The 7196-nt window shown below is 43.2% G+C and overlaps 1 pseudogene; it reads left to right on the top strand.

Moving 5' to 3' along the window:
* The first annotated feature begins 565 nt into the window (after positions 1-565).
* Positions 566-3469, top strand: LOC122127667 (annotated as a pseudogene).
* Positions 3470-7196: the final 3727 nt, after the last annotated feature.

The following is a 7196-nucleotide window of genomic DNA, read 5'->3' as shown; positions in this document are numbered from 1 at the left end:
GTCACTGTTCACATGGAAGTCTACTAGTGGCTCAATTGATAGAGCTTCTCTTTGAGCTTTGTGTTGTGTGGTGTGTGTGTGTGTGTGTGTGTGTGTGTGTGTGTGTGTGTGGTTAATTGGAAATAGGAGTTCCAAGAACTTTCCTTCCCTTCTGGGCTAACACTGAACCATGATCCTCAGATCTCAGCCTCATGATTAGCTAGGATTACAGACGTGATCCATAAACAAAGGGCTGAAAAAGTAGCCTTTTAATAAATTCATTTAAAGGAAGTATGAAAACAGCACCATTACTTAAAATTCAATCACCCCTCAGTATCCTCATGGAATGGGCTCGAGGACCCCCACCAATAACAACATCTTCACACACTCAAGATCTTTATAAAAAATAGTATTTGTATAGAACCTACAAATAATCTGCCACACACATTCAAGTGTCTCTACATGACATCATACTTATTAACAGGTACATGCTATGTAGCCAGTGGTTTTACTATAGAGTACAGTACAAGTATATGAGAAGAAAATAGTGTATAATTATTTCCCTTGACAAGCCACATTTGGCGGAATGTACAGTGTTGGCATGTGCAGAGACAATAGCAGGTGAATTAAAGGTGAACCTGAAGATGAAAACTGGCAGGAATGGAGACGAGAAACATGCGAGGAGGTGGAGAAGGAATGGGTTAAGGCCTGAGGCATTTGGAACTTGCGGACTGGAGAAGAGGAGCCAGTGGCCCAATTAACAGTACTGGGGAAGGAAAAGGGATGAAGAGGAAGGATTAATTCACATATATTTGTTCTTATCCTGTCAAGATTTATTTAGCTTCCTTCAGAATTGAAGTTCTAAGAGAATTATCAGAATTCTCAAGTCCATTCCTTACTAAGTCAGAAATGGATTTCATCTCACAACAAGATGGTAATCACAAAAATATTCAACATCTCCATGGAAGTTTTAAAGGGTAATATCAATCAATGACTTGAATTACCTTGACAAGGAAGACACCTGTAAGGGTTTATGGGTGAGTAACTTTAAAAACTCCAACAATGACAACTGGCTCTTAACAGCCCAACACTCATCATGAAGCAAGGAGCTCTTCCTTCAATGTTGCCTTTTCCATTTTTTGTGAAGCAAGATTACCATATTGTTCCTCTGTAATTTAAGAGACAGTGTCGAGAAAGAGAATGGATAAGTTTGAATCACCTCTTGATGACAAGAAAGCTGAAGCAATTTGATTGTCTCATGACTGTCTCATTGACCAAGGGGCAAAAAGGGTAGTCACAGTTGAGTGGCATTTTCCATCCACACTCCAAATGCATTTCTACTTTCTTCTGCCTGTTCTGAACCCACATAAGCTAGCTTATATTGCCAGCATCAGTAAAGACTGACTAGCCCCGGAGGATTGTCAGGGATGGGATGGTGTGCAAAAGGCGGAAGTGACCAGGAGGCCTGAAAAGAAGGGAGGGCTGAAGTGAGAGAACCACTGCTAATCCCTCTTCAAAAAATCCCTCAATGGCTGAACCAATCTTTTCTGTTTCTATGTCTCAAATGCTGTAATTTCTGTAATGAATGCTGAGAGTCACTTAAAATCATAAGCTCTGCCCCTAAGTTTCTTGTCAATTATAGGCCTACGTCAACTCTTGTCCCCACAGGCAAAAAATATGTTCCTCGGGCCACCATGGTGGACCTAGAGCCTGGAACCTTAGACTCAGTGAGATCAGGACCATTTGGCCAGAGCTTCAGGCCAGACAACTTCATATTTGGTATGTCATCATGGTCTATGGGTCCTAACATCCAGGCACTCCAGTGCTGGGCTGAGCCTTTATACACCTAGATATTGTACTCAGCTAACCCACCTATTCCAGTCCACTGGAGTCATGCCCCTGGCCACTCAGACAGCTCAGATCAGTGTCACTCTTCAAGCACTCTATGACAAAGTAGCCTCTAAAGGGAAAGATCAGCAATCAGGGAAAGCCTCCAACAAGGTTTCAGCGCTGCTGGTCATTTCAAAGGCCCGGCAATAACAGAGAACTACTTCAGGACACCAGAAAACAAAGCACAGCTATGTGTGAGCAAGGTGCAGACAAGTGCTTGCAGCTTAGCTTTCCTATGATCACACTGTGCTCCTGTCCCTCCTGTGAAAATAACTACATTTCCAGTATTGAGGCAGGCTCTGTTCTTCATTTCTACAAGTAGTTGATTTGGGTTAAAATGTATCTTCCTCCACATTGTCTTTATTTCTTTAGAACCTGGGTGATTTGTAGGGTCCCAGATACATTGAAAACATTTCCTTTATTTCACCAAAGTTATCTAAAGTAAAAGCAAAGTTGGCTCAGAAGAGTCCTATTGTCTTCACAATACAAATGTCACAGTAAATATTCTTGGAGTGTGTGTCTCATCATGTCTGATAGGCCAGAGTGGGGCAGCCAATAACTGGGCCTAGGGCTACTACACAGAGGAAGCCGAGCTGGTGGAGCCGGGACTGGATGTGGTGAGGCGGAAGTCAGAAAGGTGTGACTGTCTACAGGGTTTCTAGCTGGCCCACTCCTTGGGAGGTGGCACCAGGTCAAGTATGGGCACCCTGATTCTCAACAATATTCAAGAAGGGTACCCAAACCGCATAATGAACACCTTCAGTGTCATGCCCTCCCTGAAGGTGTCAAACACAGTGCTGGAGCCCTACAACACGATCTTCTCTGTCCACCAGCTGGTGGAAAATGCAGATGAAACTTTCTGCATCTGTACAACATCTGCTTCTGTAACTTGAAGCTGCCCATGCCCAACTATGGCGACCTGAACCACCTGGTGTCAGCCACCAACAGCGGGGTTACCACCTGCCTGTGCTTCCCTGGCCAGCTGAATGCAGACCTGCACAAGCTGGCCTTGAATCCGATGCTGTTTCCCGCCTGCACTTCTTCATGCCTGGCTTTGTGCCCCTGACCAGCCGTGCCAGCCAGCAGTACCATGCTCTCTCAGTGCCCGAGCTTCACCCAGCAGATATTTGACGCTAAGAACTTGATGGTCACCTGTGATCTCCGCCATGGCTGCTACCTGACAGCGGCTGCCATCTCCGAGGCTGCATGTCCATGAAGAGGTGGATGAGCAGATGCTCAACGTACAGAACAAGAACAGCAGCTACGTTGGAGACTGGATCCCCAACAATGTGAAGACGGCTGTGTATGACATCGCCCCTTCCCTCCCCCCCCTCCACATGGACTCACGATGTCGGCCACCTTCATCGGCAACAACATGGCCATCTAGGATCCCTTCAAGTGCATCTCAGAGCAGTTCAGTGCCATGTTCCAGTGCAATGCATTCTTGCACTGGTACATAGGTAAGGGCATAGATGAAATGGAGTTCACTGAAGCTGAGAGCAATATCAATGACCTGATGTCCGAGTACCAGCAGTGCCAAGATGCTACTGCTGATGAACAGGGGGAATTTGAAGAAGACTTGGTGGAGGAACTAGTTTAAGACTTCCCATTGCTAGCAGTGCAACAGGAGTGTCAGAGCCTGCCTACTTCTCAAATTAATGGTGCTTTCCTGAGCTCCTGTTGTCCTGCAGTGGGATTCTTGCACAGCCTTTCCTGTCAGGAACTCACGGGTGGTGAATGTAAAAATACAGATTACTTTTAAATATGATTGTATGAAAGCCTTATTTATATAAATAAAGAAGTATACATTTTATACTCTTAGTCCTTATTCTTCTTAAGAATCCCTTTTATTCTTTCAATGTATTTGAAATATAAAGTTGGCCAGCAAGATTTAATCTTAGCAATATAGGACTGGTGCTCAAGAGGAGTTTCAAATTCATGGTGTTCCTGCTATTTTGAAGAGGAGGATGACAAACGCCAATATTTTTTATTTTCCCTGGCCCAGTTTTAAAGTTAGCAATCTCTCAATAGCATGCCAGTAGCAAAAAAGCAGGTTGAAGAGAAAGAAAACCAAATCTAGATGTTACAATTTTCCTAGTACCAATTTGATGTTTGTAGTACTGAAATGATTGACGTCCAAGGCTTGTCTGGGCACTGAGGTAGCAGGGCCTCTTCCTCCTTTATTCTGACACAGGACTGGCTATACCTGCCACCCATTACACATTCGTCTTTGGGAATGGAACCACAAAAGGCAGTTATGAATACTGGCCATTACAGATCTACTTCTTCACACAATGGTAGGTTCTTGTCTCATGCCCCATCAGAGGGATTGCAGTCACATTCCCCAGAAACAGTAGCAGGAACCCCGATCCCTGTGCTTACAGTTCAGTTTACAGTGAAGCAGAACTCACAGGATGAGTGCAAGATCTTGGTTGCCAGGGTAGTTTCTCAAGGCATCTGGCAACATTAAGGACAGAAGTGAGTCTAGCTGTTTGAGGGAGTGAAAAGCTGACCAGCCCCATAGTGTATCAAGAACTGCTTGATTCTCTCCTTCCAAGTGAAGGAGAGAAGGGGAGACATGGCCCAATGACCCATTCTCATACTCACTTTTCCAGCATTCAAAGCTATCTGAGGCCCACGGGGAGTTGTAAGGACAAAAGGGATGCATGGAGCTAGCCTGTCGGGTATGGTTACTTTACATGAGTAAGATAGAAATCTCAATTGCTTAGAACCTACAATGGCCAGGAAGAGGTCGAACACTTCTGTTTTCACTGGAGGCCAAATCAGTCAAGGGTTCTTTTTGCAAGAATCTTTCACTCCTCTTGCAGTGATGCTTCAGGTAGATTGTCTGTGCCAGGCATTCCTCCATGGCCACCAATAACCTGTAATCCACTTTTTATTCAGAAACAGGACCTATGGGAATCCAGCAACTTTTAGAAAGCTCTAAGAAAAAGATACCACTGGGTGAGGTGCAAGTTCCTTGCTGCTAGTAAAGTTGGGAAATAGTAAGTTCCCTAAGCTTTCCTCTACCAGGCCTGAGGTTGGAGTAGGGTGGAGATGAGTGGGGTATAGATCTTTAAGCCAAGCTGATCTCACTCATTAGAAAGTAAACTTCCCCAGGGGGTGATCTGTGACTAGAAGCAGGATGTTTTCTGTCCTTGCCCCAAGGCATATCAAAGTGCAAATAGCTTCCAATGTGGGAGTCCTAGGGAGTAGGTGTTGGCCAGCAAATTGACATTCCTGGATCTCTAGTCCTGGAACTGATCAGGTTGGATGATCTCCAAATCCAATAAGGCTGCTGGGTCAGAACTGAAGGCAGGTCTGGCCAAGGCACTCTCACTCCTCAGTGGGTTAAGGACTGAGGCCAAGCTGTGATGGAGGCCCCGCCTAGCATATCTACCAGTATTTGACTAAGAATATTTTTGTTTTCTCTTAAGTACTTATTTATGAGCCTTTTCTGGTGGCTTTGGATTATTACTTTACACTCTTGACGAAGTAGTTCTTGTTTCACAATTAATGACTCTTGCCTCACCCCTCAGAAAACTCTTGTTGATAATTTTATCAGTAGATCACCATATATTTCTCAGGCATGGCTTTTGTTTCCTCCTAGCCAGAGCTCTGCACTAATTGCCACACAAGCCAACATTGAGGTGACTCCTATAGACAGGGTGATTATTTTGTCCAAATGCTAAGTGCAGCATCTCACTTATTCTCATGTGCCTTGGTAACTGTATCAAATACTTAATAGAGTCCTTGACTAGTATGATAACCAAAGCTCTGGGTGAAGATGAAACTCAATGGTAGAGTACATCCCTGGCATGCACAAGACTCTCTGTTCAGTCCCCAGCACCAAAAGGAGGAAAGGTAACAAATGTTAGAAGAGTAGGGTTGAAATTAGGAAAGCAACTCCATTTGTAGTAGCCCCACAAAAAAATAAAATACCTAGGAATTAACTTAACCAAAGAAGTGAAGGACCTCTATGATGAAAACTTTAAAAACGAAAAATGAAATGAAAACAGAACTTAGAAAATGGGAAAAACTCCCATGCTCCTGGATTGGAAAGATTAACATCGTGAAAAGGGCAATACTTCCCAAGGCTATCTACAAATTCAATGTGATACTTATCAACATTCCAACCTCATTCTTCAAGGAAATAGAAGAGGCAATCCAAAAATTCATATGAAACAATAAAAGACCCCGAATAGCAAAAACGCTCCTCAACGGAAAGAACACTGCTGGAGGAATATCAATACCAAATTTCAAACTCTACTATAAAGCCATAGTAATCAAAACAGCTTGGTATTGGCACAAGAACATACCTCAGGACCAATGGAATTGAATTGAAAACCCAGAAATGAACCTACAGACCTATAGCCATCTAATCTTCGATAAGGGATCTAAAAAAATAGAATAGAAGAAAGACAGCCTCTTCAGTAAATGGTGCTGGCAAAACTGGTTAACTACTTGTAGAAAACTAAAGCTAGAACGTTATCTATAAACCTGCACCAGAATCCACTCCAAATTGATCAAAGACCTCGGAGTCAAAGCAGACACTCTGAAAACATTACAGGATGGAATAGGAGAAACCCTAGGTCTCCTTGGCGCTGCCCGAAATTTTCTTAATAGAGACCCAGAAACACAAGAAATCAAAGAAATGTTGGACAAATGGGATTGCATTAAGTTGCAGAGCTTCTGCATGGCAAAGGACATAGCTAGCAAGATCACTAGAAAGCCCACGGATTGGGAGAAGATCTTCAGTAGTCATACAACGGACAAGGGTCTCATATCTAAAATATACTTGGAACTCAAAAAATTAAATCCCCCAACAACAAATCCTCAAAGAAACACTGCCCAATAAATAAGTGGACTAAAGACTTAAAGACAAACTTCTTTGAAGAAGAAAGAAGGATGGCCAATAGACACATGAAGAAATGCTCAACCTCCCTAGCCATAAAAGAAATGCAAATCAAAACAACATTGAGATACCACCTCACACCAGTTAGAATGGCAAAAATCAAGAACTCTAATAACAACAGTTGCTGGAGGGGATGTGGACAGAAGGGAACCTTACTTCTTTGTTGGTGGGAATGTAAACTTGTTCAACCACTTTGGAAAGTAGTATGGAGGTTCCTCAAAAGACTCCATATAGAGCTCCCCTCTGACCCAGCAATCCCACTTTTGGGCATTTACCCAAATGTTTACAAACACGACCACACTAATGCTACCAGCACAACTATGTTTATTGCAGCATTATTTACCATAGCTAAGATCTTTAACCAACCCAGATGCCCCTCAGTAGATGAATGGATCAAGAAAATGTGGTATAT

The sequence above is a fragment of the Dipodomys spectabilis genome, unplaced genomic scaffold (assembly GCF_019054845.1).
Source record: "Dipodomys spectabilis isolate Male_0828 unplaced genomic scaffold, ASM1905484v1 ptg000307l, whole genome shotgun sequence".
In the NCBI taxonomy this organism is placed as follows: domain Eukaryota; kingdom Metazoa; phylum Chordata; class Mammalia; order Rodentia; family Heteromyidae; genus Dipodomys; species Dipodomys spectabilis.
The sequence above is the reverse complement of the archived record's forward strand: the minus strand, read 5'-3'. Positions and strand labels throughout refer to the sequence as shown.